Source organism: Hyla sarda, chromosome 2 (assembly GCF_029499605.1).
Source record: "Hyla sarda isolate aHylSar1 chromosome 2, aHylSar1.hap1, whole genome shotgun sequence".
Taxonomy (NCBI): domain Eukaryota; kingdom Metazoa; phylum Chordata; class Amphibia; order Anura; family Hylidae; genus Hyla; species Hyla sarda.
Window position 1 is genome coordinate 180,876,654 of NC_079190.1, and position 9,707 is coordinate 180,886,360.

Consider the following 9,707-nt stretch of genomic DNA (forward strand, 5'->3'; position numbering starts at 1 on the left):
GGGGGTATAGCTCAGTGGTAGAGCATTTGACTGCAGATCAAGAGGTCCTTGGTTCAAATCCGAGTGCCCCCTAACACATGCATGCTTTTTCTTCCTCTGTGCAGTTGCTCTGTGTGCCAAAACAGGCCAAGACCATGGTCGCCGCATATGCCTGACAAGCAGCTCCCACGGCATAGTGGTTAGAGCAGCCACCTTGGAGCGAAGAGGTTGTGAGTTCGAATCCTGTCAAGACCCTGAAGATGGCAGCTGTTAAAAGAGATGGATCGTGAGAACCTGGGATGTCTGGTGGATTGGAAGATATCGGTGCATGGATGGACTGAGGCGAGGTGGATGTCAAGGAGAGCAGTTGTCGAGGTAAGTGGTTGGAGGAAGGTGTAGTTGTGGGGCATTGTGGAAGGTGGAATGAGGCGAGGAGGATGTCAAGGAGAGCAGTTGTCGAGGTAAGTGGTTGGAGGAAGGTGTAGTTGTGGGGCATCGTGGAAGGTGGACTGAGGCGAGGAGGACGTCAAGGAGAGCAGTTGTCGAGGTGAGTGGTTAGAGGGCGTTGCGGAGGAAGGTGTAGTTGTGGGGCATCGTGGAAGGTGGTCCACTGCCTGGAATGGAGGAGTCTAGGTTGGGGATCTGCCAAAAGTGGTGTTGTGTCTGTCGAAGCATGTGGGATGTTGAAAATAAAAAGATGGGGGATTTTATTTGCCTTTTTTTTGTTTTGTTTTTTTTTTTTTATCAAGAAAACCTCCTCTGCAATCCACCATTGCCTCCAACCCTTCACACCAACTACCACTACTGCCTCCACACCAACTACCACCACTGCCACCAGCCCTTCACACCAATTACCGGGACCACTCACTTCCACACCAACAACCTTCTTCCTATGGAACCTTCCCACCCACACCACCACCACTCATGGGATTGGAAGATATCGGTGCATGGATGGACTGAGGCGAGGTGGATGTCAGGAAGAGCGGAATGGAGAGCAATGTCCCTGAAGACCCTGGAGCATGTCGCTGGATGGACTGAGGCGAGGAGGATGTCAAGGAGAGCAGTTGTCGAGGTAAGTAAGTGGTTAGAGGGCGTTGCGGAGGAAGGTGTAGTTGTGGGGCATCGTGGAAGGTGGTCCACTGCCTGGAATGGAGGATTCTAGGTTGGGGATCTGCCAAAAGTGGTGTTGTGTCTGTCGAAGCATGTGGGATGTTGAAAATAAAAAGATGGGGGATTTTATTTGCCTTTTTTTTTTTTTATATCAAGAAAACCTCCTCTGCAATCCACCATTGCCTCCAGCCCTTCACACCAACTACCACTACTGCCTCCACACCAACTACCACCACTGCCACCAGCCCTTCACACCAATTACCGGGACCACTCACTTCCACACCAACAACCTTCTTCCTATGGAACCTTCCCACCCACACCACCACCACTCATGGGATTGGAAGATATCGGTGCATGGATGGACTGAGGCGAGGTGGATGTCAGGAAGAGCGGAATGGAGAGCAATGTCCCTGAAGACCCTGGAGCATGTCGCTGGATGGACTGAGGCGAGGAGGATGTCAAGGAGAGCAGTTGTCGAGGTAAGTAAGTGGTTAGAGGGCGTTGCGGAGGAAGGTGTAGTTGTGGGGCATCGTGGAAGGTGGTCCACTGCCTGGAATGGAGGATTCTAGGTTGGGGATCTGCCAAAAGTGGTGTTGTGTCTGTCGAAGCATGTGGGATGTTGAAAATAAAAAGATGGGGGATTTTATTTGCCTTTTTTTTATATCACGAAAACCTCCTCTGCAATCCACCATTGCCTCCAGCCCTTCACACCAACTACCACCACTGCCTCCACACCAGCTACCACCATTGCCACCAGCCCTTCACACCAACTACCACCCAGGAACCGGGACCACTCACTTCCACACCAACAACCTTCTTCCTATGGAATCTTCCCACCCACACTCACATACCAGCTACCACAGCCATCCACACCAGAGCTCCTTCTCCAACACCTTATGGGTGCCCGACCATCAACCACTTCACACACACACACACACACACACACACACACACACTCCTCCGCTTCCACACTATGCTGCCACAATTTCTCCAAACGAGCTTCAGGGTGTTCACAGGACTTGAACTCACAACCTCTCTGCTCCAAGGCAGCAGCTCTAACCACTAGACCATGAGAGCTTCATGGAAACTAGCAAGGATGACTGTGGTCTTGGCCTGTTTTGACAAAATCATTTTTTTCCCCACCGGTTCATATACATTTGACTGGGATAGTACAGGCAAGCCGAGAGCTAGTTCGGACTTAGCTTCGAATCCCCCCTCTGTGCGGTTACCCTGGCAAGCCATGTGTTGCGGGGGTATAGCTCAGTGGTAGAGCATTTGACTGCAGATCAAGAGGTCCTTGGCTCAAATCCGAGTGCCCCCTAACACACATTTTTTTGCTTTACGACTTAACCATATCCTACATATGTAGTGGTGGTGGTGGGGGGGAGGCGCCATAGGAAGAAGGTTGTTGGTGTGGAAGTGAGTGGCCCTGGGTGGTGGGCTGAAGGGCTGGAGGCAGTGGTGGTAGTTGGTGTGAAGGGCTGGAGGCAACGTTGAGGTACAAACAAGCCACATGTTGTGGGGCTGAAGCTCAGTGGTAGAGCATTTGACTGCATGTAAAGAGGTCCGAGTGCCCGTAACACACATTTTTTTTCTTTACAAGCTTAACCGTATCCCACATATGTAGTTTATTGCAGAAAATTAAAAATGTTGAGGTACAGATGAGCTGCATGTTGCGGGGGTATAGCTCAGTGGTAGAGCATTTGACTGCAGATCAAGAGGTCCTTGGTACAAATCCGAGTGCCCCCTAACACATGCATGCTTTTTTTTCCTCTGTGCAGTTGCTCTGTGTGCCAAAACAGGCCAAGACCATGGTCGCCGCATATGCCTGACAAGCAGCTCCCACGGCATAGTGGTTAGAGCAGCCACCTTGGAGCGAAGAGGTTGTGAGTTCGAATCCTGTCAAGACCCTGAAGATGGCAGCTGTTAAAAGAGATGGATCGTGAGAACCTGGGATGTCTGGTGGATTGGAAGATATTGGTGCATGGATGGACTGAGGCGAGGTGGATGTCAAGGAGAGCAGTTGTCGAGGTAAGTGGTTGGAGGAAGGTGTAGTTGTGGGGCATTGTGGAAGGTGGACTGAGGCGAGGAGGATGTCAAGGAGAGCAGTTGTCGAGGTAAGTGGTTGGAGGAAGGTGTAGTTGTGGGGCATCGTGGAAGGTGGACTGAGGCGAGGAGGACGTCAAGGAGAGCAGTTGTCGAGGTGAGTGGTTAGAGGGCGTTGCGGAGGAAGGTGTAGTTGTGGGGCATCGTGGAAGGTGGTCCACAACCTTCTTCCTATGGAATCTTCCCAACCATAGCCAGGAAGCCAACGGGCTTCCCATAGCCAGTTGAGAGCTAGCTCCACCTTAGGTTGGAGTCCCCCCCCCCCCCCTTTCCTCTGTGCAGTTGCTCTGTGTGCCAAAACAGGCCAAGACCTTGGTCGCCGCATATGCCTGACAAGCAGCTCCCACGGCATAGTGGTTAGAGCAGCCGCCTTGGAGCGAAGAGGTTGTGAGTTCGAATCCTGTCAAGACCCTGAAGATGGCAGCTGTTAAAAGAGATGGATCGTGAGAACCTGGGATGTCTGGTGGATTGGAAGATATCGGTGCATGGATGGACTGAGGCGAGGTCGATGTCAAGAAGCATGTGGGATGTTGAAAATAAAAAGATGGGGGATTTTATTTGCCTTTTTTTTTATATCAAGAAAACCTCCTCTGCAATCCACCATTGCCTCCAGCCCTTCACACCAACTACCACCACTGCCTCCACACCAGCTACCACCATTGCCACCAGCCCTTCACACCAACTACCACCCAGGAACCGGGACCACTCACTTCCACACCAACAACCTTCTTCCTATGGAATCTTCCCACCCACACTCACATACCAGCTACCACAGCCATCCACACCAGAGCTCCTTCTCCAACACCTTATGGGTGCCCGACCATCAACCACTTCACACACACACACACACACACACACACACACACACACACACACACACTCCTCCGCTTCCACACTATGCTGCCACAATTTCTCCAAACGAGCTTCAGGGTGTTCACAGGACTTGAACTCACAACCTCTCTGCTCCAAGGCAGCAGCTCTAACCACTAGACCATGAGAGCTTCATGGAAACTAGCAAGGATGACTGTGGTCTTGGCCTGTTTTGACAAAATCATTTTTTTCCCCACCGGTTCATATACATTTGACTGGGATAGTACAGGCAAGCCGAGAGCTAGTTCGGACTTAGCTTCGAATCCCCCCTCTGTGCGGTTACCCTGGCAAGCCATGTGTTGCGGGGGTATAGCTCAGTGGTAGAGCATTTGACTGCAGATCAAGAGGTCCTTGGCTCAAATCCGAGTGCCCCCTAACACACATTTTTTTGCTTTACGACTTAACCATATCCTACATATGTAGTGGTGGTGGTGGGGGGGAGGCGCCATAGGAAGAAGGTTGTTGGTGTGGAAGTGAGTGGCCCTGGGTGGTGGGCTGAAGGGCTGGAGGCAGTGGTGGTAGTTGGTGTGAAGGGCTGGAGGCAACGTTGAGGTACAAACAAGCCACATGTTGTGGGGCTGAAGCTCAGTGGTAGAGCATTTGACTGCATGTAAAGAGGTCCGAGTGCCCGTAACACACATTTTTTTTCTTTACAAGCTTAACCGTATCCCACATATGTAGTTTATTGCAGAAAATTAAAAATGTTGAGGTACAGATGAGCTGCATGTTGCGGGGGTATAGCTCAGTGGTAGAGCATTTGACTGCAGATCAAGAGGTCCTTGGTACAAATCCGAGTGCCCCCTAACACATGCATGCTTTTTTTTCCTCTGTGCAGTTGCTCTGTGTGCCAAAACAGGCCAAGACCATGGTCGCCGCATATGCCTGACAAGCAGCTCCCACGGCATAGTGGTTAGAGCAGCCACCTTGGAGCGAAGAGGTTGTGAGTTCGAATCCTGTCAAGACCCTGAAGATGGCAGCTGTTAAAAGAGATGGATCGTGAGAACCTGGGATGTCTGGTGGATTGGAAGATATTGGTGCATGGATGGACTGAGGCGAGGTGGATGTCAAGGAGAGCAGTTGTCGAGGTAAGTGGTTGGAGGAAGGTGTAGTTGTGGGGCATTGTGGAAGGTGGACTGAGGCGAGGAGGATGTCAAGGAGAGCAGTTGTCGAGGTAAGTGGTTGGAGGAAGGTGTAGTTGTGGGGCATCGTGGAAGGTGGACTGAGGCGAGGAGGACGTCAAGGAGAGCAGTTGTCGAGGTGAGTGGTTAGAGGGCGTTGCGGAGGAAGGTGTAGTTGTGGGGCATCGTGGAAGGTGGTCCACTGCCTGGAATGGAGGATTCTAGGTTGGGGATCTGCCAAAAGTGGTGTTGTGTCTGTCGAAGCATGTGGGATGTTGAAAATAAAAAGATGGGGGATTTTATTTGCCTTTTTTTTGTTTTGTTTTTTTTTTTTATCAAGAAAACCTCCTCTGCAATCCACCATTGCCTCCAACCCTTCACACCAACTACCACTACTGCCTCCACACCAACTACCACCACTGCCACCAGCCCTTCACACCAATTACCGGGACCACTCACTTCCACACCAACAACCTTCTTCCTATGGAACCTTCCCACCCACACCACCACCACTCATGGGATTGGAAGATATCGGTGCATGGATGGACTGAGGCGAGGTGGATGTCAGGAAGAGCGGAATGGAGAGCAATGTCCCTGAAGACCCTGGAGCATGTCGCTGGATGGACTGAGGCGAGGAGGATGTCAAGGAGAGCAGTTGTCGAGGTAAGTAAGTGGTTAGAGGGCGTTGCGGAGGAAGGTGTAGTTGTGGGGCATCGTGGAAGGTGGTCCACTGCCTGGAATGGAGGATTCTAGGTTGGGGATCTGCCAAAAGTGGTGTTGTGTCTGTCGAAGCATGTGGGATGTTGAAAATAAAAAGATGGGGGATTTTATTTGCCTTTTTTTTTTTTTTTTTTTTTTATATCAAGAAAACCTCCTCTGCAATCCACCATTGCCTCCAGCCCTTCACACCAACTACCACTACTGCCTCCACACCAACTACCACCACTGCCACCAGCCCTTCACACCAATTACCGGGACCACTCACTTCCACACCAACAACCTTCTTCCTATGGAACCTTCCCACCCACACCACCACCACTCATGGGATTGGAAGATATCGGTGCATGGATGGACTGAGGCGAGGTGGATGTCAGGAAGAGCGGAATGGAGAGCAATGTCCCTGAAGACCCTGGAGCATGTCGCTGGATGGACTGAGGCGAGGAGGATGTCAAGGAGAGCAGTTGTCGAGGTAAGTAAGTGGTTAGAGGGCGTTGCGGAGGAAGGTGTAGTTGTGGGGCATCGTGGAAGGTGGTCCACTGCCTGGAATGGAGGATTCTAGGTTGGGGATCTGCCAAAAGTGGTGTTGTGTCTGTCGAAGCATGTGGGATGTTGAAAATAAAAAGATGGGGGATTTTATTTGCCTTTTTTTTATATCACGAAAACCTCCTCTGCAATCCACCATTGCCTCCAGCCCTTCACACCAACTACCACCACTGCCTCCACACCAGCTACCACCATTGCCACCAGCCCTTCACACCAACTACCACCCAGGAACCGGGACCACTCACTTCCACACCAACAACCTTCTTCCTATGGAATCTTCCCACCCACACTCACATACCAGCTACCACAGCCATCCACACCAGAGCTCCTTCTCCAACACCTTATGGGTGCCCGACCATCAACCACTTCACACACACACACACACACACACTCCTCCGCTTCCACACTATGCTGCCACAATTTCTCCAAACGAGCTTCAGGGTGTTCACAGGACTTGAACTCACAACCTCTCTGCTCCAAGGCAGCAGCTCTAACCACTAGACCATGAGAGCTTCATGGAAACTAGCAAGGATGACTGTGGTCTTGGCCTGTTTTGACAAAATCATTTTTTTCCCCACCGGTTCATATACATTTGACTGGGATAGTACAGGCAAGCCGAGAGCTAGTTCGGACTTAGCTTCGAATCCCCCCTCTGTGCGGTTACCCTGGCAAGCCATGTGTTGCGGGGGTATAGCTCAGTGGTAGAGCATTTGACTGCAGATCAAGAGGTCCTTGGCTCAAATCCGAGTGCCCCCTAACACACATTTTTTTGCTTTACGACTTAACCATATCCTACATATGTAGTGGTGGTGGTGGGGGGGAGGCGCCATAGGAAGAAGGTTGTTGGTGTGGAAGTGAGTGGCCCTGGGTGGTGGGCTGAAGGGCTGGAGGCAGTGGTGGTAGTTGGTGTGAAGGGCTGGAGGCAACGTTGAGGTACAAACAAGCCACATGTTGTGGGGCTGAAGCTCAGTGGTAGAGCATTTGACTGCATGTAAAGAGGTCCGAGTGCCCGTAACACACATTTTTTTTCTTTACAAGCTTAACCGTATCCCACATATGTAGTTTATTGCAGAAAATTAAAAATGTTGAGGTACAGATGAGCTGCATGTTGCGGGGGTATAGCTCAGTGGTAGAGCATTTGACTGCAGATCAAGAGGTCCTTGGTTCAAATCCGAGTGCCCCCTAACACATGCATGCTTTTTTTTACAGCTTAACCACATCCTACATATGTTGTTTATAGCAGACCCCCACTAGCTTTACACTGCAAGATTTTGGTCGCCTCATCCAGTTGATGAGCAGCCACCCTGGAGCGCAGAGGTTCAAGAGGTCCTTGGTTCAAATACAAATGCCCGCTAATGCCACAATTTTTTCTTGGTGGGGCATTGTGGTCAGACAGAAAAGAACCATACAACTTCCTCTGTAGTATAAAGCAGCTGATAAGAGTAAAGAGCTTTAAATACAAGTCATTTACTAATCTGTCTAACTTTTTGGCACCAGTTAATTTAAAAAAAAAAAATTGACACACGAGTATCCCTTTAAGATCTACGAATGTAACTCTTTGATCTTTTTGTGGTTTGACAAAACTTACATCTAAGTTACATTTATAGATTGAACCCACCACCTTCACACTGTAAGGTGGCAAGGCTAACCACTTAGCATTCAGAGATCTTGACATAGCCAGTTGAGAGCTAGCTCCACCTTAGGTTGGAGTCCCCCCCCCCCCCCTTTCCTCTGTGCAGTTGCTCTGTGTGCCAAAACAGGCCAAGACCTTGGTCGCCGCATATGCCAGACAAGCAGCTCCCACGGCATAGTGGTTAGAGCAGCCACCTTGGAGCGAAGAGGTTGTGAGTTCGAATCCTGTCAAGACCCTGAAGATGGCAGCTGTTAAAAGAGATGGATCGTGAGAACCTGGGATGTCTGGTGGATTGGAAGATATCGGTGCATGGATGGACTGAGGCGAGGTGGATGTCAAGGAGAGCAGTTGTCGAGGTAAGTGGTTGGAGGAAGGTGTAGTTGTGGGGCATTGTGGAAGGTGGACTGAGGCGAGGAGGATGTCAAGGAGAGCAGTTGTGGAGGAAGGTGTAGTTGTGGGGCATCGTGGAAGGTGGACTGAGGCGAGGAGGACGTCAAGGAGAGCAGTTGTCGAGGTGAGTGGTTAGAGGGCGTTGCGGAGGAAGGTGTAGTTGTGGGGCATCGTGGAAGGTGGTCCACTGCCTGGAATGGAGGAGTCTAGGTTGGGGATCTGCCAAAAGTGGTGTTGTGTCTGTCGAAGCATGTGGGATGTTGAAAATAAAAAGATGGGGGATTTTATTTGCCTTTTTTTTGTTTTGTTTTTTTTTTTTTTATCAAGAAAACCTCCTCTGCAATCCACCATTGCCTCCAACCCTTCACACCAACTACCACTACTGCCTCCACACCAACTACCACCACTGCCACCAGCCCTTCACACCAATTACCGGGACCACTCACTTCCACACCAACAACCTTCTTCCTATGGAACCTTCCCACCCACACCACCACCACTCATGGGATTGGAAGATATCGGTGCATGGATGGACTGAGGCGAGGTGGATGTCAGGAAGAGCGGAATGGAGAGCAATGTCCCTGAAGACCCTGGAGCATGTCGCTGGATGGACTGAGGCGAGGAGGATGTCAAGGAGAGCAGTTGTCGAGGTAAGTAAGTGGTTAGAGGGCGTTGCGGAGGAAGGTGTAGTTGTGGGGCATCGTGGAAGGTGGTCCACTGCCTGGAATGGAGGATTCTAGGTTGGGGATCTGCCAAAAGTGGTGTTGTGTCTGTCGAAGCATGTGGGATGTTGAAAATAAAAAGATGGGGGATTTTATTTGCCTTTTTTTTTTTTTATATCAAGAAAACCTCCTCTGCAATCCACCATTGCCTCCAGCCCTTCACACCAACTACCACTACTGCCTCCACACCAACTACCACCACTGCCACCAGCCCTTCACACCAATTACCGGGACCACTCACTTCCACACCAACAACCTTCTTCCTATGGAACCTTCCCACCCACACCACCACCACTCATGGGATTGGAAGATATCGGTGCATGGATGGACTGAGGCGAGGTGGATGTCAGGAAGAGCGGAATGGAGAGCAATGTCCCTGAAGACCCTGGAGCATGTCGCTGGATGGACTGAGGCGAGGAGGATGTCAAGGAGAGCAGTTGTCGAGGTAAGTAAGTGGTTAGAGGGCGTTGCGGAGGAAGGTGTAGTTGTGGGGCATCGTGGAAGGTGGTCCACTGC

At 50.7% G+C, this 9,707-nt stretch overlaps 2 non-coding genes across 2 annotated transcripts; both read left to right on the forward strand.

The window, feature by feature from the left end:
* On the forward strand, window positions 1-72 carry TRNAC-GCA (transfer RNA cysteine (anticodon GCA)). The gene has a single exon. It is a non-coding gene; the product is annotated as a tRNA-Cys (tRNA).
* A 7,486-nt stretch (window positions 73-7,558) lies between these two features.
* TRNAC-GCA (transfer RNA cysteine (anticodon GCA)) lies at window positions 7,559-7,630 on the forward strand. The gene has a single exon. It is a non-coding gene; the product is annotated as a tRNA-Cys (tRNA).
* The last annotated feature ends 2,077 nt before the right edge of the window (window positions 7,631-9,707 follow it).